The sequence below is a fragment of the Mirounga angustirostris genome, unplaced genomic scaffold, assembly GCF_029215605.1.
Source record: "Mirounga angustirostris isolate CCGP_5_RB_7025 unplaced genomic scaffold, mMirAng1.0.hap1 SCAF_9, whole genome shotgun sequence".
In the NCBI taxonomy this organism is placed as follows: domain Eukaryota; kingdom Metazoa; phylum Chordata; class Mammalia; order Carnivora; family Phocidae; genus Mirounga; species Mirounga angustirostris.
Window position 1 is genome coordinate 16,660,686 of NW_026991717.1, and position 23,934 is coordinate 16,684,619.

Here is a 23,934-nt window from a genome sequence, read left to right on the forward strand (position 1 = left end):
AACCCCAGCAAGATACTATCACTGACCAAACCCTAGCCAACTTCCTGGGAGCCCTCAACTTGGTCTCAAGCTTGGTCTATTATAAAGATTAGAACAAATGCTAACAGCTTCTACAAGCTCAAGGCCGCATTCCGAGGATGATCCTAGTCCCCCTAACGTACCTACCTGAGAAAAATCAAGACTGCCAGGGGAAAGAACTGTGTGTGCCAGCCAGCACCCAAGGATAGGACACCTGTCTTTCAGCATCGCTTGGGGGTGGGGGGTGCCTAACTTTGATAAGCGCCTGTTTAATAAACCCCAGGTGGGTTTCACATGGACCAACCCCACTTGTTGCTTTTTGCCATTTTTTACTTCCCTGATCTGAGGCCCCACGCACCCCCTTCTAGTCCCTATTCTCCCTTTAAAACGCCCATGACCTTGGTACACAATGAAGTTGAGTTCAGTTCATGGTGAACTTTCTTCGCTATCACCATACTATCTCACTGATTAAAACCTGCCCTTACCACCTCAGCTGGTGTCTGACTTTCTTCGACATCCACTGCCCTCCACGCACCCCGGGCACCCGGCTAATAATCTCCAACCCACTAAGCACAGGCCTTTGTACCTGCTCTTCCCACCGGAAGGCGCGTCCTCGCCAGAGTCACGTGACTTCCGCCCTCTGTTCCCTCAGCTCTTTGCTAAGATGGCCACCTCGAAAGGAGCACTGCCTGACGTGCCCAGAACTGCTTTTTCTTCCCCTTGCTTTGTTCTTTTTCTCCCTAACACTCACCACCGGTGGACGCACTGTGGATTTTACTTCTTTACCGCTAATCTGTCTCCCTTCACTGGATTGCGGGCTCCGTGAGGCCTGGGTTTTGTTCACAACGATATGCCCCGTGCTGCACAAGAGTGCCTGGCACACAGTAGACCCTTAATAAGTGTTTGTCAGATAAATAAGTTAATCAATGTTAATAACAAAAAAAAAAAAAAAAAACAGGAGCGCCTGGGTGGCTCAGTTGGTTGAGCGACTGCCTTCGGCTCAGGTCATGATCCTGGAGTCCCGGGATCGAGTCCCGCATCGGGCTCCCTGCTCGGCGGGGGGTCTGCTTCTCCCTCTGACCCTCCCCCTCTCATGCTCTCTGTCTCCCATTCTCTCTGAGATAAATAAATTAAAAAAAAAAAAAAAAAAAAACGTTATTTTTCTATAAATATTACTGTGAAATCGTAGTAAGTTCCTCAACTGCCCAATAAAGTGATTCAGTCAGAATGGAATAAATTTGAAGTGAGGGCAAAAACTAAAAACACGGACTAACAGGACAGACCGGTTGTGCTCCTGAATCCACTTAAAGGAACATCTGAGGGAGGAAGAATTGCTGAAGAAGACTATTCCTTGAACAATTAATCTCTGCATTAAGACAACATTAGCCCCACGTAATAGTTACTACGATGGGACAGGTTCCGCGCTGTATCAGAGAACGTTTTCCTAGTGTTATTTTAACCATGTTTTTTTAAAGTAGCTATTCTGACAAACTGCTGTTTTGCTGCGTAACAAGAGGTGATTTTACTCCCTCCTTTAGTCCCCAAATTAAAAATCCCAGAAGACAATGGTCATCACAGCGACATCCAGATGGATAAAAAATAATTCTGTCAACTCCTTTGGGCCATTTCTGCAATGAACTAAGTCACCACCCCCACATTGCAGGGGTCATGTAGTCTTTGTTTCATGCCAATCATCACCTAGGCCAGCTTAGCCCAGGCGAACAATGGGGAGAAAGTGCAAACGTTCTGTAATGAAGCGAATGGCCGCGATTCTGACACCAGGAAGGCAAATGGGTGACCAGTATCTGTACGGCAGAGACTAGAGTCGCTGTCACCGGGAAGGTACTTCCCTACAGAACTGGAGATGAAATCGGGAACCAGGGTACCTGAGGATGAATCCAACAGTCGCTTTATTTCCTTATTCATGATAGAAATTTCCACTTCTCGGGGCGCCTGGGTGGCTCAGTTGGTTAAGCGACTGCCTTGGGCTCAGGTCATGATCCTGGAGTCCCGGGATCGAGTCCCGCATCGGGCTCCCTGCTCAGCGGGGGGTCTGCTTCTCCCTCTGACCTTCCTCCCTCTCATGCTCTCTGTCTCAAATAAATAAATAAAATCTTATTAAAAAAATAATATATTTGTGGACGCCTGGGTGGCTCAGTTGGTTAAGCGACTGCCTTCGGCTCAGGTCATGATCCTGGAGTCCCTGGATCGAGTCCCGCATCGGGCTCCCTGCTCAGCAGGGAGTCTGCTTCTCCCTCTGACCCTCCTCCTTCTCATGCTCTCTGTCTCAAATAAATAAATAAAATCTTATTAAAAAAATAATATATTTGTGGACGCCTGGGTGGCTCAGTTGGTTAAGCGACTGCCTTCGGCTCAGGTCATGATCCTGGAGTCCCGGGATCGAGTCCCGCATCGGGCTCCCTGCTCAGCGGGGGGTCTGCTTCTCCCTCTGACCCTCTCCCCTCTCATGTGCTCTCTCTCATTCTCTCTCTCTCAGATAAATAAATAAAATCTTTAAAAAAAAAAAAGAAATTTCCACTTCTCATAGAACTGAAATCACCGCATCTGCACTGTTCTCTCTGGCCTCGGGGGTTCGCGACACACCCCACGCAGACATCCATACTGCTCTCAGACCCCTGGGATTACACATCCGCTCGGCTGGGCTCACCACCACCCCTCCCTCCGCCCTCAGATGCACTGCGCACCACCTATTTAACGCGCGGGGGTGTTGTCAGGCATAATGACAAGCCATCTGAATAATGACATCAGTTGTAGGGTGTAAATGAGACAGCTGCTTGCCCCTCCCCCACGTTGTGGAAGTTGAGTCAACACACTCCTTTGAAGCCAAAGACGGTTGCTGTCATAAATCTCCACTTCAGGGATGAGCTCCCCTTTACCTGTCAGGTGGCACCTGACCTCTCTCTCACCTGTCACCGAGGCTCATCTGCAACAACTAACTCCTAACCTAAAAATTCTATATCGAGGAAGACCCATCCCTTGGAGGTCCAGATACGAGAAACCTGATCCCTCCCCCCAAACCGGCATCACGCCTTCCATGGGGGAAGGGAAGCTGCCTGCGCTCTTCCTTCTGGATCGGGGCAGCTCACCTTCTGGGAGCAGGGCCTTGCTCACCATTGGTTCTCTCTGTCTCAGAGCCCGAGCACCAAGACTGCACAATACCCCCATTCCTGCTCTCCACGCGTCCAGCTATTTATAGCCGCAGGATGCCAGGCTTGCATAGAGCAGAGGGACACTTCTGGAAAGTCGCACAGCTATTTTAGCAATATCCTGACGAAGAGAACCAACAGACAAACCGTCCACGTCCCGGGGGGGGGCGGGGGGGGGCGGGGGGGGCGTCGTCTAAGGGCTCAGGAAGAGGAAGACTGTAATTTGAGTTCCTGCCTTCGATTTTTTTTTTTTTTTAAACCTGGGATGCCATTTAGAAATCTTAAAGGGAATCTCTCCTCCTCAGCACTCCCCCCTCCCCACCCAGCTGTCTTGATTAGTGGCTCTGAGTATGCTGGTCAGATCTGGGCATTAATGACAGCTAATTTGCCCGAGGTTGGTGCAGCCCAGGCAGCAGACTCTGCAAGACCAGCTTTTGCTGCCATATGGGCGGAAGCAGCTGTTTCAATTACTTTCAGTGCCCAGATGTGTCAGACGAGCCACCAGTCCTCTGCGGGGTACATCAGCCACAGGGCAGCTAATTGCTTCAATCGCCGTGGAAGCGTGGTGCTGGGTACTAGGGAAGGGGGCTGGGGGACAGCTGAGTGTTAGCTGTCTCAGGGCTCACAAGGCTAGCAAGCCGGGATGGCTGCAACTAGACTTCGGTCTACACTGGCTGGCCAACACTGCACCCAGGCTGGCTGACCATGTCTTTGGCAGGTGCATACCACGCCAGAGCAGAGAGGCAGGTAACACGTCCTGGGCTTTGGTGTGTCTCCCTCCTCAAAGACCATATATGCCAGAAGCAAACGGCATGCGGGGCTCTGCTCCGTGGACACCAAAGAAATCAAAACTACGGGATTTCAATTAATAAGCAATTCAGGTTGGTCATTTAAATCTGAAGCTTCAAAGAACATTTTTAAAGGTTAGCATCCCCCTCCTGGCACCCAGAGAGTGATCAATGAATCAATGCGTGTGTTCTGTTTTCTGGTGTATCAGATTGAGGGAAGGGAAAGGAAAGGTCAGCTACCACCCATTCCCCCTACACTCTCCTTGGTTCTTGGGAAAAGAAATCAGAAACAAATGTCAGGAAAAGATGTGTCTTCCCATTGTTTGGAGCAGGAGTGGTTGCTGAGAAAACGTGGGATAAATAGAAAGCTGTTATCATCATAATAATACATCTATTTAGGAAAAGAATAAACATTTGTTTTGTGCTAATTCTATGGTAATCAGGGTGATTGTACTGTACTTAGCTACTGGTTGTTGCCATGGTTATTCCAAGCAGTTTGTGGTTATTAATGGCCTAGAATAATCCACCGGGCTCAGTTTGAGCCCGGCATTGGAAACAGGAGTATTAACTTCACTGTTAACATCCCAACCATTTTGGAGCTCAAGATAAGTTTACTTCCTCTCTGCTTTATATTATGTGGCATCTAATCTATAAAGAAATGGTTCGTTCCCTTTCTTCACACTGCTTCTCTCCAAAAACACCTTTTTACCATAGGTCTTCAACATAATTAATAGAGCTCAGCATTTTTCAAAGTGATCTCCTGATAAGTACACATTAATACAATTTAGCAAAAACTGTATTAAAAGAAGAGATGTGTAATCTGGGTTTCGGAACTGGTCTAGAGTAACTGAGGCACAGAGACTGGGAACTACTTATCTCAAGCACAGCAAACTGGAGTTTAAACCATAATTTAAACACTCGCCTCTCTGCACAAGTCATATCTATGAACTTTGTCCCTTTGATTCTCTAACACAATGACTGATCCCCTTTCTCAGGCTGGACGCTCAAAGCAAGTCACAACAGAGGACTTCTGTTATTGTTAGTAGCGGTGGTGGTGTTCGTTTCTATATGTTTAAATTGATAATCATCAAGAATGATGTTTCTTAAGAGAAAAATCAACAGAACTCTTGGAGACTGACGACAAATGAGCACTAACTAAAATATGTGTGATCGTGGGTGCCAGCCAAATCATATCAGCTCTTCCTAAAATCAGGAAGACGGCCTGTTTTTCACATAGCTGTTTCCGCATAACAAACCACCTCAAACCCTGGTGCCATAAACCCAGAATGACTACCTATTTCTCATGCTTCTGTGATTGGCCTGGACTGTTCTGCTCCCCACACCATTCAGAAGGACCCTTCAGAAGGTGGCGTTCAGGGGCGCCTGCGTGGCTCAGTCGGTTAAGTGTCTGCTTTCGGCTCAGGTCATGATCTCAGGGTCCTGGGATCAAGCCCCGAGGCGGGATCCCCACTCAGGAGTCTGCTTCTCCCTCTCCCTCTGCCCCTCCCCACCTCTGCTCATGTGCTCTCTCTCTTTCTCAAATAAATAAATAAATAATCTAAAAAAAAATAAAAAAAGAAGGGGGGGCATTCAGCTGGTGCTGGGTTGAGCTATAAGGTCTCCAAACAGGCCTCCAGCACCTACCTGGGCCTTGGCACTGACCATCAGCCAGACCGGGTTCTCCAGGTATGGCCTTTCCCTCTAAGTGTTACCTCATCTTTAGGTCCTCTCCACGTTGCCTCTCTCCAGCAATCCTTGTGGACAACTGAATTTCAAGACCAGCAAAGTCAGAATCTTCTAAACTCCTCAGGTGCTAGGCCAGGGGCTGTCCCCAGCCATGTGGTCACAGCAAGTCTGAGGGCCATTCCAGGTTCAAGGCGTGAGGAGGACACTCTCCAGCTCTTCAGAGGAGGATGGCTTATGGCTTGCAGCTACAGCGAGGGTGCTCGGGGTTGGGGGATGGGGGGGTTGCGGGGTGGATTGTGGTGGCTGCTCAGAAGCCCCTTCAGCTTGAGGGTATGCTACAGGTGGGAAGGAAGATATCCTATTTGAAATAAGTAAATAAGTTAGATTGTCCTTATATTAATTTCAGGCAATTTTTTACAAAAAGAAAGCAAAACAAACCAAAAAAAAAAAAAAAAAACCTCTTTGAATTTATAGTATTATCCCATTTTGTTAGAACACATAAAGTATTGAAAAACTGAAAAACAGAGGTTTTCTTCTTTTTAAATCTCTCTGCTGAAAACTGCCAAGCAGTATTGATTAGAATATTTCCCATGTCTTTTGTCTGCCTGTGAATGGTCTGAGTTGAAAAGCATAATTTGCTCTAGAAGAGAGGCCCGCGATTGTCATTCACAGGTGACTAGAGAAGGAAATTCTCCTCTCAATGTTCTCAATTCCTGTCTGCTCAGTTAGCAGAGCTGTGTGTCCATATCAGTGCTCTGGTGGCTGATTCCTCCTTGAGGCATGCCCACACTCAGAATTGATAATGTTTAAGAGCTCTTTTTTTTTTTTAAGGTTTTATTTATTTATTTGTCAGAGAGAGAGAGAGAAAGAGAGCACAAGCAGGGGGAGCGGCAGGCAGAGGGAGAAGCAGGCTCCCCACTGAGTAAGGAGCCTGATGCGGGACTCGATCCCAGGAATCTGGGATCATGACCTGAGCCCAAGGCAGACACCTAACCGACTGAGCCATCCAGGTGTCCCTGTTTAAGAGCTCTTTAAAGGAAACTGGAGGAAAGAATAATCAGTTTGTCCATCATTGGAACTTTAATAAAATAACAAAATTTTGTATTAGATAGGTCTGTTTAAATTTCGGAGTTTGCTTTTATTGTTAGTAATAATTACACACAATAGATAACATTTTTGATTGCTGACTCTGTGCTAAGCACTATACTCAGTGCTTTGCATACATTGTCACTACTGAATCAACACCTCTATGGGTGACATACTGGAGTTACTCCCATTTTCCAGATGACAAAACTGTCGTCATGAATGTTTAGGTAAAATGCCCACTGTCACTCACCAAATGACCAGGGGTCCCAGATGTGGACACAGTGTAAACTCATTTTTTTAAACTTTTTCTTTTCAGAGATTTGGATGTTGGCATGCAATTATGAAGAAATAATAGAGATCCCATGTACCCTTCACCCAGTTTCCCCCACTGGTAAGATCTTACACATTATGGTAAAATATCATAGCCAAGACACTGATACAACAAATAGATACCAATAAAACCAACTGATATTCAGATTGCACCAGATTTACATATATTCATTTGTGTGTATGTGTTAGTTTGATACAACATTAGCTAATGTGTGGATACATAAGACCACAATCAAGACATAGAACAGTTCAATCATCAACATCCTCTATGCTGCCTTTTATAGGGAGTCCCCTCGTTTTCCCTCCCTGTTCTCTAAACCCTGACAACAGCAACCATTAATCTCTTCTTCATATCTCTAAAGTTTTTCATTTCAAAAATGTTATATAAACAGAATTATGCAGTAAGTAACCTTTTGGGACTGGCTGTTTTCACTCCATAATTCCCTTGTGATTCACTCATGTTGGTGCCTATATCAATAATTTGTTCATTTTTATCGTTCTGGTGGTCTGGATGTGCCAGTTTGTTTAATCATTCCCTGTTGAAGAACATTTGAGTTGTTTCTAGGTTTGGGCTATTATGAAGAAAGCTGCTATGAATATTCACACACAGGTTTTTATGTGGCATAAATTTTCACTTCTCTGGGGTAAATGCCCAAAGTGCAATTGCTGAGTCATATGGTGAACACATGCTTCCTTTTTTAAGAAACTGACAAGCCCTCCTCCAGAATGGCTGTATCATATTACATTCCCACGAGCAATGTATGAAGGATGCAATTTGTCCACAGTTTCACCAGCATTTGGTGTTATTATTTTTTTTATTTTCGTCTTTCTGATAGGTGCATCATATCGTCTCACTGTGGTTTGACTTTGCATTTCCCTAATGGTTAACGATGTTCAGCAGCTTTGCTGGGCTTATTTGCCATCTGCATCTCCCCTTCAATGAATTCTCTGTTCACATCTTTTGTGCATTTTTCTTTTTGTTTGTTTGGTTGTTTTTTGTTTGTTTGTTTTTGTTTTTGTGCGTTTTTCTAATTGGATTGTTTTGTTGATGAGTTTTGAGGCTTCTTTCATGTATCGCAATGTAAGTCTTTTGTTGCGTATGTAATTTGAAAATATTTCCTTCCCGTCTGTAGCTTATCTTTTCAGCCTTTTCAGAGGACTTTTCATAGAGCAGAAATTTTTAATGTCAATGAGTCCAATTTTATCAACATCTTTTATGGATCATGCTTTTGGTATCAATGCTAGGTACAGATTTTAGGAGGTGACTTTGATCAGGTTACTCAAATTCTTTAAGCCTCAGATTCTTTTTTTTTTTTTTTTTAATGTCTATCTGTGTTTCCTCTCTAGAATGAAAACATTTGAGGGAGGGACTCACATCACTAGTCTGTCCCCAGTACATAGAATAGTGCCTGGTGTAAGCTCCCTGCTCAGTAATGTAGATCAGATGAATAAGTACATGTATACTATGTTTTGCTTCTTAGAGATTCACAATGTCCAGCATACCAAAGGCTCTGAGAAGTCCTATTTGGGTTATTTAAAGGGAGTGCTGCCCAAATCTGACAACTTATCACTATTAGTGAAAAAAAAAAAAATACCCACTAATATTCTAAAGAACTAAAGTTTGCTGGAAATCACTTTGGGAAACACTGAGCTGTTATCTTCCCTTTTTACAGGTGAATTAACTGAGCCTCTGAGGAATCCAGAGATACACCCTGGCCACACAGTGAGCCAGTGGCCTGGCCCTCCATTCCCTGTTTAGGATACTTGGCTCCATCACCTCCCCATGATGTATTATTTGAAAATATTTAGGGCTAATTATACCAGACACTCCAATTTTTATCTTTAGATTTTGGAGAACAAGATCCGGGGTACAGGGTGAGAGTGACATTAAATGAAATGAATATTATACATAAAAAGGATGGTTGGGTGCCTGTCACATTATATGCTCTGAGTCAATGATAACTGTGTCATAAAGAGTTATTCTGGGACAGAACATGCCAAAGAATATCTTCCCTTGCTCTATTTATTTCATATTCTCATTCATCATATTTATAGCACGCATTTCATGTCATGAAGCTCTTCCACTATTTGAACCTCAGAGCAAACCCTAAGTAAAGTGACTTTCCTTATTATATAGATGAGGACACTGAGGCAAGGCCCTGGAGGGATCTGTCCATGTTCTCTTAAATAGTAGGTCATGATGCATGGTACACACCCAGTTCTTCTGACCCAAACCTGACCTTGTTATCATGGCACACATTCCCTCTTTTAACTCCCTTTAGAATCAAATAATTAAACTGCATTTTAGTAGTCATTTTCTCAATAAAGCATAGTCTCAATTTCAAAGAGTAAGTAACGGAATACGATCTCTCTAATTTTTTTTTTTTCTGTCACAAATGAATACTGGAAAACTAACATATCCTGTGTTTAACATCTGACAACTTCCAACTCTACAAGAGACTGCCTCATTTCCTTTCAAATTTTATTTTTAAAAAATCCTAAAGAAGACTCTGTTTACTGACCTATTTGTGCAGTTTTAATTGAGTGCTTTTCCCTGGCTCAGCTGACTGTAGCCAAAGAGCACTGCCCCTTATATCTACACCAAGAACCACATCATTAGAACTGGGAGACATGCAGTCCCCAGAAGGAAAGGAATAATATACCTGAGAAAGATGAGACCATCAATAAATCCACTAATTAATCAGTTAATTAAATTAAGTTAAAAGTTTCTAGTACAGTCCAGCACTTGAGTTCCCCACTAGACACATATTCTTCTTCTCATATACATGATATTTTTTACAATGTCGTGGGCTCCTCTGGCCTGCCTTCAACATGATATGCAGGAGTATTTCCCCCTTTTCTCAAATATTGGATAATTTTTCTTAATATCATGTATTACCACAAATGCATTTATCTCCAGCCCTTCCAAATAGGAATGATCTAAATGCAAAATAGCTAGTTCGTCCACAGGCTATTTCATAGGCCCAATCTTTCCTCTCAGAGGTATTTCTATTCCTTGTACAGTCTAATCTTAGTCAATCTACATAGAGCCTCTTATGCATCTGAATTGTATGATCTTAAATTTTGAATTCATAAGCCCAGAACATTTGATATACAATGGCAAAGGAAAAATAGACATAACTTCAGTAAAGCTCTCATTTAGCAAAAGAGAAAAGTAGAAACAGAAAGTTGTGTTCATTGTTATACTGTATGTCATTTCCTTCCAATCAGGAATGTAAAGGGACAAGATATGTTCAAAAAAGCCTGTTGGTATCCATTAGTTGATTCACTTTCTTAACCATGAAATGAATTCTTTCCTCAGCTGAACTGGCATCCTCATCCTTTGGCTAGTGTCATACTATCCTCATTAGATTCTTGCACAGGCAGACACCAAAAGGAGCATGGAAAGACTCTTCCTTCAAAGAGTGTGCTTTCTTAGCATTGCATTTACACTTGGAGTAAGTACATGTGTCTAGGATAGATTTAAGGAATGGTGCAAAATGGTATCCCCAGACCACCAGCATCTATACCCATGAAGGTTAAAAATTATAAAAATTGATTATTGGGCCTTAACCCAGACCAACCAAATGTTTAGTTATGGGGTTTAGCAATTAGACTTTTAACATGATCCCTGATATGCAGTAAAATTTGAGTGTTACTACTATCAGGATTAATCAAGCAAAATTCTTCTGATTAAATCTTTGTCATTTGTGTATCAATTTGAAAATGATGATCTTTCTAAGCTCACCAATAATCAACAGTGTATATACATATATATGGCCTGGCTATGCCCTTTAAATCTGAATCTTTACAGTTTTATTTTATCTTCTTGGTCCCAGACTTAGAGATTCTGCTTTGGGATATAATTGAAAAAAATACTCCAGATCACCCAAGAGAGCTGATCCAGGCTGATGAGCGTCCTTGGGAGTTCCTGTGAGGCAAGGCGTTAATGGGACTAGGCACTTGTATGAGACACTGTGAATCTTATTTTCTGTGATTCTTCAGGTTCTTCCAGAATATCCCTATTCAAAATGAAAGATTCTAGGATTCCAAATCAGTGCTCTAGCATTAGGGTAAGGCAAAAATTTGCTGATCTTCTACAAAGACCATGAACTACACACAGAAAGTGCTTTACTTCATGCAAATACTGTTTTGATAACAAAAAAAAGTCTGATACTTGCAAATAAAGCAAACAAATAAAAGGGACAGAGTGATCTTCATTATCAAGTTAGGTCTTTTGTAACAAGCTTAAATGAGGATCATCGGGCCATTTGCTATTTCTTAGGGCCCAGATATCTTGCCACCTTTTAAAAGCCAGTGTTCATTTGTAGAAAACTGATAAACTATAAATGCTTTTTTTGTCCAATTGCAATGCAAATGATTGCTCAATAGTAATGAAAATAGTTTCTCTCTTATAGTTATGAAATGCTTTCTGTTCAGTGAAAGATGACCCTAAAGATTATAGCATAATTCCGGCGCAGATATCAACCATTGTTTACCTACCTTAGCGATATTATGTCCAGAATTTGTTTTCCTTTCACTAAGTATATATGCATCATTTTCTTATGTTTCTCTGAAAGCAGAAAACCCTGATACATGATCATAGTATCTTTGAATTAAAATTATGTGTTTTTAAATCTCAAACATTATGCTCTTTGACTGCTTACACCATTCTTGCTCTTTCCTATTTTCTTTCATATAAGCCAGTTTCACTGCAACTACATTGCAGCCCTTTATTAAAGGCCAGGAATAGCTGGCATACTCAGTATCTCCACATTTTTATACCAAGTTGCCTAAAGCTACAGACTTTGTGGGCATATGGTCTGAGTCCCAAGGGACTACAGGCAATAGTTGAACCAACTGCTTAGCTATGGCTTAATGAAGACAAAGCTAACTTCCCAGCATGAAACAGAAGGAGTCTTACTGCATCACACCCCACCTGAACTTAGCTGATTTCACATGTTAGGGTCTGTCACATAAAATATCCCACCTTGGTCTTAGACAGGAATCAGTTTTTATCAATAATAAAAAAAAAAAAAAAACTATAGCCATATGAAGGAGATTGGCTCATGAAAATCAAACATTGACGATACCAACAGTAGGACACAGCTTCATTTTAGGAACAAATGGGAAGAGACACAGGTGGTATTACTTTTGCTGTCCCTCCCTTCAAAACACACAAACACACACCTCTCTCCTCTGACATATCACCATTCTTCTTACCTCTGTAGACAAACTTTCTCTATAAAGTGGCTTCCAGAAGTTCCCACTCTTTATGTCTTACAATTCCTCCCATCAGAGGGTCACTCTTCTTCAGAGTTCCAGTAAAAAAAAAAAAAAAAAAAAAAAAAAAAAAAATCCCAGGGAAGACTATATTTGGCTTGGTTTAGGATCCTATTGCTGTCTATATCTAATGTGGTGAGTCATGGAGTCACACATGGAAATGCTAGCTCCTAAGTAACCATTTGGTTGAAATGTAGGGACCAGTCATTGCCATGGAAACAAAAAGAAGAACCGAATGAACAAGAGGTGTCCACTGGAGGAGATGTCAGGGAGAACAAGGATAATATAGAATCTGGGATATGAGGGCAAGCTTAAAGGAGTTGAGAGTACTTAGTCATCGGGGTCCAGCTGCATGAGGGAAACGTCAACTCTGCAGAGAGTAGTTTGGGGTTCTAGTTTCAGGCTTAACACAGAGAGGGTACCTGAGGCCATTGCTTCTCAAAACCTCAATCTCTTCATCTAAAAGTGTCAATAATGATCTTGACAGCATTCAGAAGACAATTTGGGTAACACATCAAGCATGAGCCTTGCATGGCTCACATTTACTAAATAGAAGCAGTTATTTCATCTAGAAAAGAAAAAGCTTAGGGAGAACTGCCTTCACATTTTTTTTTTTAAGATTTTATTTATTTGCGAGAGAGAGAATGAGAGAGAGCATGAGAGGGAGGAGGGTCAGAGGGAGAAGCAGACTCCCTGCTGAGCAGGGAGCCCAGTGCGGGACTCGATCCTGGGACTTCAGGATCATGACCTGAGCCGAAGGCAGTCGCTTAACCAACTGAGCCACCCAGGTGCCCTGCCTTCACATTTTTAAAAGCCTGTCATATGCACGTAGATTTCAACTTTTTCTGTGTGCTCTGGAGCATAGAGCTTCTGACAAGAAGTTACAAGGCAGTGAGTTTTACTTCAATAAAAGAAAAGAAAGAAAAAAAAAAACAGAATGAAAGCATAAACGAACTGGAGAGAACTGAGTAAATTTCTCCAAAGATTTTTTTTCAAGCAGATCTTGGCTTTTCTTTCCCAGAGAAAATGTAAGGAATTTGCAAGTCATTTAGAGGTTAGAGGTTAGCTTAGAGTGCACTGTCAGTGCCTCACACCTTGGAATGTCTGTGTTTCTATCACCAGGGAGTGGAGGGCATTCTATCTCCAAAGCCAGAGGTGACACTTCCAAACCCAGGTGACACGGCACACCCACACGCATCCCCCATCCACATGCAGCCAGCTCAGGGAATTCTAGTAAATGAAACTCCATTGTACAGTGCTATTTTTAAGTATCAAAAATACCAAGTTATAATTTTTATCTCTGCTGTGCCCAGAGAATTATAATCTACCTTACAATATGAAAAAGAACAAAGGTGCATTATTTAGAAACAAATCTGCCACATCCTTCCTTGTTCAAGATTACTTCTTCCAAGGCATTCTATTTTTCATTTAAATTCCCATTATGCAGATTATTAATAAGATTAAGCATTTTTTGTAATGGATGTTAATGAAAAGCATTTCCCAGAGAATGAGTTAGGCCTCCATCTACTTCAGATTTCCGGAGGATGAGAAGTAGAAGAAGTGCTAAGGAAAACAAGAGAGTATGGTGATGGATTCAGAGGTCAATGGCTTTGAATGTGGTGAGAGAGTGTACCTGGCACAATTCATAACCCTTCCAGTGGAACCTTACCACATGCCCTTTCCCTACTCATTCTTCACCCAGTACAAGATCTGTTCTTTTGGAGCCTGTTATGCTCTTCCCTAGTATATTTTATTTGACCTCCAGCCTTCTTCCTCTGTGATCCTTCCCAGTGGAATTCCAGCAGGAAGCACAGGGGACCTTGGCCTCTGATCTTGGTTGTCTCTTAATTGGGAGTCTAGAATACGATGGCAACCACACCACACTTATTATAATATATCAATATCGGTACTACCATTCCAGTATGATAGCTTAATATTCCACAGTCCTAGCATAATTCTTTGGATCTCATTTACAATCACTACTGGCTGGCTACCTAATTCCTATGTATTACAGTCAGAGGGAAAAATTGTGTGTGCATGTGGGTTTTATTTTAAAGAACAAGCAAAGGTACAGTATTTCTAAGGTTGTCCTGTTCCAAACGAGTTTATTCTTTCTGAACTAGCCGTATAGTTTTTCTAGCTCTAACCTCCAGTCCTTTGTCTGGTGGCTAAGTGTCTAGGTAGCTAGGTATCTATGCATTTGTTCTACATGTTGGTAGAACAACACTCAAAGCAACTAATGGAGCACCCTTCCAAAACTGACTCAGTCTCAGGAATTCTGAACACATATCTTCCAGCCTGAAACCCATATAGAACTGCCCTTTAGTGATCATACTGTTAAGATAATAAAAGGACTACTCAGTGGTAGAACCTCTAATAACACCAACACAATATGGCCATTCTTTCAGGGTTACATTTACACAAGTTTGCTTAAATACATTATGCTGGAACAGCAAGTCTATGTAACATTTTGCAAAGAGACAAAGGAGTGGGAATAAAGGGAGGGGAGTAGAAAGAGTGACAGATTTCCACGTGACATTTATATGTGATAAGTCATGTAAAATAGTGTGTAGATTTTTAAAATGTATTGCAATTTAATGAAGGAAGGTTAGCTTTTCAACAAATGGGGCAGGAACAAATGATATCCATAGACAAAAAAATAAATATCAACCTAAATCTCACCCACTATACAAAAGTTAACTTAAAATGGATCACAGACTTAAAAGTAAAACATAAAATTTTTAGAAAAATAGAAGAGTTCTTAACTTGACCCCAAAAACACAATCTATAAAAGGAAAATTTGATAACTTGGACTTCATTAAAAATAAAAACTTCTGCTCAATGGAAGACCCTGCTAAGAGGATGAAAAGATAAGCTACTGAGTAGGAGAAAATATTTGCGAACCACATATCCAGCAAAGGACTTGTACTGAGAGTATATGAAGAACTCTCGAAACTCAATAGCAAAAGAACCAAACAATCCAATTAGAAACTAGACCAAGGACATGGATGGACATTTTACTGAAGAAGATATACCGAGGGCAAACAAGCACATGATAAGATGTTTAATATCATTATCTGTTAGGGAAGTGCAAATTAAAACCTGAGATAGCACTACACATCTACCAGAATGGATAAAATAAAATTTAAAAAAAACTAATAACATCATATTGCTGATGGAAATGTAAAATGGCAGTGTCACGCTGGATAGGATTTTGGTAGTTTCTTACAAAACTAAACACATACCTACCATACAACCTAGCAAATGAGCCAAAGAAATAAAAACTTACATTATACAAATAGTTGTCCATAGATGTCTACTCATGTATGAATTTTATTCATAAATGCCAAAAACTAGAAACAAATATCCTTTAATGAGTGAAAGGTAAAACAAACTCTGGTACACCCATTCCATGGAATACTACGCAGCCAAAAAATAAAGAAACAAACAAACAAACTATTGATACGGACAACAATGTGGATGAATCACAAGAGAATCATGCTGAGTGAAAATAGGCAATCCCTAGAAGTTACATCATGGATAATTCCATTTATATAACATTCTTGAAATGACAAAATTGAAGGGAGTTGGAGAACAGATCCGTGGTTGCCAGGGCTGGAGGTAGTGATATAAAGGTGATGGTGGCTATAAGAGGGAAGATGGAGGGATCCATGTGATGCAACTGTTCTGAATCTTGATAGAGGTGGTGGTCACACTAATCAACACAGGTAACAAAATTGCACTGAACTACACACATGTGCACAGATGCACAAAAGAGTGCTTATAAAACTAAGGAAATCTGTGGTGAATTGTATCCCTGCCAATATCCTGGGTGTGATATTGCCCTGTAGTTATGCAAGATGTTATCCATGGAGAATACTGGGTGAAGAGTACTTGTGATCTCTATATTATTTCTTAAGACTGCATGTGAATCTGCACTTTTTCTTCAGAATAACGCATTTAAAAAGGCATCAGAATATGAGTACTGTTTGTGAGCCATCACATGCTTCAAAAATATATTGAAAATACCTGGACCAATGACTTCCCTATCGTCCTCCTGTGATTCAACTCACCTCCTCATAGTAATAGAGTATTAGTGTGTTCTGTTTCCCCCACCTGAGAACACTCTTCCCTCAGGTCTCTGCCCCTCAGTGTTCTGTTGCTCCCCGAGTCTCTCTCCTGCAGAAACTTCTCCAGGTGGAGATGGATAGAATAGAGGCCCTCCTCGTGTTAGGCTCAGTTCAGTGCAACACAAGCCTGAATGAACTGTAGCAGAATTCTGTACTCTATTCTTCATGCATAACCATAATTCTCAAAGCACAGTCCCAGTGGCTTCTGTGTCCAGAAGTACAATCTCCCCAAACAGTTCAGTTTTTGGTACTTGAGCTTTGGTTACCCATTTTTTACTTTGTCCTGGGAGAAGGGGGTCCCTGTGGCATTTCAGACAGGGTATCACTATCATCAGAGATGCTCTATCGATGTTGATCTTCAAAAGGAAAAGCTGTCTGAATATGTATTCCTGTCTTCCAGAAGGTTCCTTATCCCCTGTACATTTGCCTCTCCTCCCCAGCTGTCTTCAAAAGTATATAGGACGCACAACATTGTTAAGACAAAGGCATATTCTGTTGTTCTATGTGAGGCCAGGAGAGAGATCAGTGGCATGGTTTGTTCCAGACACAGAGGCCCTCGGGAAACTAAGTGGGGTTTGTTCTCAAACTATAATAATAATTATGATAATTTGGGAGTGCCCAGAAGGCTGCCAGGTTCCTAGTAAAAAACAAGTCAGACCTCCAATGCGAATTCAGATCTCCAATAGCTCTTCTGGACCTGAACAAAGAGAGAGCCTGTTACTCTCCAAATTGACAAACAAAAAGCTGCCATTTACATGACCACAATTATTCTATACTATCATGGCCTTAGGGCCTCTGAACTATTTGCCAAAGCTCAATTTGATGGGAGGACTTTTCTGGGCAAGCTTCCTGCCTTGCTTCTGACCTCCTTCCAATTTTCCAAGCATAGGTCCCTCCAGAAAGGCTCTGAGTATCTTCACAACTTGGAGTCTGGGCCAGTTTAACCCTATTTCAAGAGAAGGACTTGTTCTTCCCCCTCTTCTCTCTTGCCTTTGTCCAGGGAGTGATTTCATCAACAAGAACATTCATCTCCTTCAGAGCAAATGCTACTCTGACAAGTTATCCTAAAGTCTATGTTTAGGTAGCTACGCCATGTGCTGTTTGTCGACTTTTAAGAATCAATGTAATTTCTGGGAGCCTGGGTAGCTCAGTCGGTTGAGCTCTGACTCTTGATTTCGGCTCAGGTCATAATCTCAGGGTCATGTGTTTGAACCCCATGCCTGGCTCCAGCTGGGTGTGAAGCCTGCTTGGGATTGGGATTCTCTCTCCCCTCAGCCACTCTCTGCTCATTCTCTCTCTCTCTCTCAAAAAAAAAAAAAAAATTAATGTAATTTCAACAGGTAGATTGTTAGGGGTGGGGGAATGTGAGCAAATGAGGAAGTGAGCAAAGTTGCAGACAAAGGAATCTGCCTGGCTCACATGTATTTGTGTGTGCAGAGGACTAAGAGATAAAACTTCCAAAGGGTATGGGACCAGAGGTGAAAGATCTCGAATGCGGTGGTAAGGACCTGGGGCCTTATTTCTTTTGCATCTCTGGGAAAAATGCAAAAGAACTGTGCTGAATTGTGAAGTGCCCCCTGTTTTAACAGTTGCTCCAAAGTCATTCCCAGAACCCACCTGTTAGCACTGATATTTACCTTTAAATTAGTAGAGATAAATAGGCTTTGCTAATGTCTGCATTTCTTGATTTATATATACCTGAGCCTTACTGTTGGAAAAGCAAAAGTGGCCTTGAAGAGAAATTTACACCAAGGACAGAATGATAAATAAGGGGAACCCACACTCCAAGCTTAGGAATACAATTCAACAACAACAAAAAAATCTGTCAAACCTCCAGAAAACCAAGTGATAAAGGAAGATTGTCAGTAAAAAGGATTCAAATGACAGTAGAACCTTTTCTAGTGCTGGTGCCTGGGGATGGGGAGACACCGCCTTTGCTGACACATGAGAGCTTTGTCTCTATGGGGCCATAGTTCCCAGGGTCTCCAGACGCAGCCCAAAGAATGTTATTCTCTCTATTAAAAGTTGTTAATCAAATGTTTGATTGAACATAATTTTATTTTAAATTTCCCTAGGAAACTTCTCAGATTAATGAACTTAGAAACCAGCGGAGGGGGAAACCCACCTTGTTGGGTCACGTGTGACAAAGACGGGGTGGCAATCCCAGGCACCTGGCTGCCATCTTAGAGGACATGGTGTTGCTGTGATGGTAAACAGGTGAGCAAACTTCATCAACGGAACCCTCTGTAGAATACTGTGAGGTTATAATTAAATCATGCATGTGTTTATGAGTTCAAACAAAAGACATTCATTGCCTCTCATATGTTATGATCCGGGGCTACAATGACAAACTTGACAGATACAATCCCAGTGCACACAGAGCTTACAGCCTAAGGAGAGAAGGACCAGAGGCATGCTCCATCAAGCAGTGACAGTCAAGTGCAAATTCTCTACTGTGGCCCCCAAGTGCTGTTCAATGCTATCCCGAAGGATCACACAGTGGCACCTTCCCTAAGGCAGGTTTTCCAGGGGAAATAGCATCTGAAACTTGAAATTGAGGTTTGTATATTAGACAGGGTCCTGGACAGAAGGAAGGAGGGCCCGGGGGCCTGGAGGGGAGGAAGTGCCCCACGCATTTCAGGAAGGAAAGCAGGGGTGGGAAGAGGAAGAGTGAGGGTGAATATGGCCAGATCAAACAGCACTTGGGGGGGGGCCGGGGTAGAGAATTTGCACTTGATAAGAATAGAAATAGGAATAAGGTCTGCACTCCTTTCCCTTTACTCAGCATATGCTTTTGGGAAGAAAATCTTGCATATTACACAAGTCTCCATTCTTTGTTCTATAATGAATAAATTATCAAGGGCATTTTTATGTCCCTCATGAGCTTATATTGCTTAAACTTTTCAGGCCTTAGTACTCACAAGTGAATTTTCCATTCTCTGTAGTAGGTTCCAAAAAGTATTGAACTGTGGTTTCTTGAAATTAACTCTTTGAAGAAGTAAAATGTGTACCCACAGGATTCCTAGTGTTTGGCTTCCCATCTCCTTTTCTTACATAAAATATTCAATTCACTTAGAGTTCCTAGAATTCTGTTTCATGGAATCATGTATTCACTGATGACAGCTGACTGTGATGCCAAAGTTATATATGATTAGGTATTGTACAATATCATAAAATGCATGTTGACACTAAAATTCCATGCAATATACTTGTTTTCTGGATTTTTAATTTAAAAAAAATTACAGGAGTGCCTGGGTGGCTCAGTCAGGTAAGTGTCTGCCTTGGCCTTGGGTCATAATCTCAGGGTCCGGGGATTGAGCTCCACGTAGGGCTCCCTACTCAGCAGGGAGCCTGCTTCTCCCTCTCCCTCTGTCCCAACCCCCACCCCTGCTCCTCCTCTCTCTCTCTCAAATAAATAAATAAAATCTTTAAAAAATTACAGATTACCAATATTTTTATATCAGTGATATTTTTCCCCCTTGGAACTCCGTATGGGCCCTTCAGACTGGAACTTGGAACTGGATCATTCTGTAACCTCACAGATGATGGGGTATTAGAGTTTAAAGCATGAGCATTGAATTCCTCCTCTACTGTGTGATTCGAGGTAAGATGCTTATTACCCTCTCTGTTCTCCAGTGTACTCATGAAGAAAACAGTAGTACTTCATGGATTACTTTAAGAATTAGACGAGACAATCCTGTAAAGTCTTCCAGACAGTGCCTGGAAGGGAGTAAGCTCTCAAGGTTAAGTTGATTATTAATTATTTTTTTATCAATTATTATTTCTTTGACATGCTTATATAGCATTACTGCAGGATAACATATTTCTAATGAGGAAATTTTCTGGTGATTAAAGCTTAACACTTTGAACAGCCAAACATACCCATTTTTGAACATTTTGGAATGGAACCCTGCTAACTGTGAAATCCGTTATTAACACATATTGAAATAATTGCAATTGCCTCTAGGAATCATTATAATGAATATCAAATTTAGCATTCAGCTGCAACAGGAGTGTCCTCAGAAGACAGTTTACCCCTGTACTAAATGGCCCTAAAGAATTCCTTTTCTCTAATTGCTACTTTGTAAAAATGTTGTTGCTGTTTCTTTTCTTAATCCTCTCTTCTTGCCAGGCTATGGGTGGACAATCCATGTGGCTGCTGGTTTACCTACCTGGAGTAACCCCAAACTTCTATTTTTATTGTTACTATGTTGTGAATTACAAAACCAGGGAGATAAGCTTGTTGTGTATTAAAAGAATAATGAGGATTTCAGGAAAACCTTTGCAGTGAGAACAGTCCAAGCATTTCTACTTTTTTTTTTTTCCCTACTCCCTCCACCAAATTCCTACCAGTACAAATTTCTCTTTTAAAGGCATTTTAGGGCGCCTGGGTGGTTCAGTCGTTAAGCGTCTGCCTTCAGCTCAGGTCATGATCCCAGGGTCCTGGGATCGAGCCCCGCATCGGGCTCCCTGCTCAGTGGGAAGCCTGCTTCTCCCTCTCCCACTCCCCCTGCTTATGTTCCCTCTCTCGTTGTCTCTCTCTCTCTATTGAAAAATAAATAAAATCTTTAAATAAATAAATAAATAAAGGCATTTTAGTTGCTGAGCCTGGGTGGCTCAGGGAGTTAAGCCTCCAACTCTTGATTTCGGCTCAGGTCATGATCTCAGGGTCCTGGGATTGAACCCCACATCCCGCTCTGTGCTCAGCTGGGAGTCTGCTTGAGGATTCTCTCTCCCTCTCCCTCTGCCCCTCCCCCTGCTCACACTTTTTCTCTCTCTCTCTCAAATAGATAAATCAATCAATCAATAAATGCATTTTATATTGGAAGATGTTTAGCTTATAATAAGAGAACTATAGCCCCTCATTCACTCTGAGAAAAGTCTAGCAGTTCCATGCACTCAGAAAAATAATGAAGATGAAACAGTCAGAAGCTTACAGCATTTGAATCTCATCAGGACTTTCGGTCATGGAGACTTTTACATTTAAGTTAAACTTTGAAGTCCCACTTAGAACTGGAATAGCCACACCAGTATTATGGCTTATTTAAGTGCATTTCCAAAAAGGAAACAGTTTTGTCTGTTTAACCAGAAATCAAGTAGTACTCATATACCCACAAATGGAACAAAAAAAAAACATTTTTTTCGTATTAAATTTTTCTTCCATTTGATCTTCTGCTGAAGTGTTTGGGCTGTTTTTAATTCTTCAAATTGAATGATGAGTTTAGTTTACCTCTGAGAGGTCAGAGGTAGAATTCATGTACATAACCATTCTCATCTCCAAGAAAAGATACGTCTTTCACTAAAAGACTGATTTTTATGGCTAGTTTGATAAGGGACAATGAGGTCACACTGTGGAGTGTCGATGGTGACTCCAGGTCGCCCCGTTTTGCTGTCTGCCCAAATGACCACTTGCTTGATGTCATGTAGGTTTGTTCCTGTCTTAATAGCAACAGCAGATGAACAATGTGTTTTAGATGAGTTCCTTGTTCTTAGGGCTGGTCTAATAGCAATAACTACAGAAGTAATAAATTGCCAAGTTGAGCGTTTCAAGGTTTGGTTTAGAGGTCAAACGTTCATGTTAACTCAACTGATTAAAAAGTGAGACTTTTCAAATATTGTTTCTGCTTTCAGGAACCGAAATGACAATTAAGTTCCCTGAGGGACCACAACGAATTCCAGAAGAAAGTTTGAGTCAAATGGTACCATTTCAGCTGCTAGAAGTTTCCTTGTCACAAGGAAAAATAAATTCAAACAACAGTTTAGCTAAATAAGCTTTAAGGAAGAACCGTAAGGGTGTTAAAAAAAAAAAAAAAAAGAACTGTATGGGGGCGCCTGGGTAGCTCGCTTGGTTAAGTGACTGACTCCTGATTTCAGCTCAGATCATGATCTCAGGGTCCTGGGATTGAGCCCTGCCTGGGGCTCTGCACTGGGCATGGAGGCTGCTTAAGATTCTCTCTCTCCCTCTGCCTCTGACCCTCTCCCTCCTTTAAATAAATAAATAAATAAATTAATTAATTAATTAAGGCATTTTATAATGGAAGATGTTTAACTTATAATAAGAGAATTATAGCCTCTCCTTACCTCCCCTTACCCCCATTTTCCCCCTCCATATATATAAGAGGCTAGAAGTGCTAAGGAAAGTCTTAAAAGATTAAAGGACACTTAAAGAAGCAAGGTCTGGATAGGCAGCGGGTTCAGAGCCCAGGGGTCAGATTGAGCTTCCAGAGATCCAACTATTATTTATTCGTTCATTCACTACACATCCATCATGAATGAGGCATCATGCCATGTGTCGAAGACATGGGACAAATAATTTCAGTTTCTGCTCTGAAAAGATACACCCTTTGTTAGGCTGATAGATAAATTTTAAAAAAGAGGGAGAGAAAATAAAAGGAAAAATGGAGAGGACCATCAGAAAACCAGAAGCCAAGCCAGTTTAAGACCCAGTGGCCACAGACCTTCCAGGCACTGGGCAAGAAAAGTGAGCAAGAATTTAGCCAAGAGGGTTTTTGATGAAGCTTAAAACCAAGGCAGGGATAAGCAATCAAAAAACCTATCAGCTTCTGGAAGGAAGGGAGTATTTTTATTTCTTTTTATTTTTATGTTTTTGCCATTTATTTGGCAGGTACTTCACACCAGGCGATACAAAGTTACAAATATAAACTCATTAACTCTTCCAAACAACACTGTGAGGTAGGTACTCTTATTTTCCTCCAGGCACCCTGGTCACCATGTTCACCCCCTTAATTATTCTGCTCCCCTAAAGGAAGACTATCCTTCATGCCTGTGTCCCAGGCCCTCTTCCCAGACCGATGCAGACCAGGCACCAAGCACCAACCTCAGGGGCCTAAGGACACACGCTGCCTTCGAGATGGAACACTGTAAAGACTGTTGTGTTTTCTCTTTGAGCAGAAGCTAGTCTCAACCCTGCTGGTCTAAAGCCTGCACAGGAATAACTGGCAAAAATAGGTTCAGGTTCCTAGAGCTCATCGGTTCTTTATTCTCCTCAATTTCAACTTTCAGAGCAACCTACTCAGTACCCTACTCTATCCATTTAGTAGATATTTATTCTGTAACTCCTTGGTGCCAAGCGCTATTCCGCATGTTGGGTCTATAGCAGAAAACAAACAGACGGGGCCTTTTCATGATAACCAAGTGATGGAGCCAATTACAACTGTCATTATTGCTGCCAAGACGAGTTGGGGCATAAAGTAGTGGGGGCTGGTCATAAGCAGGAGATGAAGGTCTCCTTGAGAAGGTGGCATTTGCATGAGGACTTGCAGATTAGGAAGAAGCCAGTCATTCAGCAGAGCTGAGGAGGGGAGGGCACACGCATCAGGTGTGAAGGCCCGGATGCAGGAAAGGCTCTGGCATGCTCCTGGAACAGGAAGGAGCAGCACAGATAGAGCTTCTCAGGGAGGGGGCAAGGGGCAAGGGACACAAGGT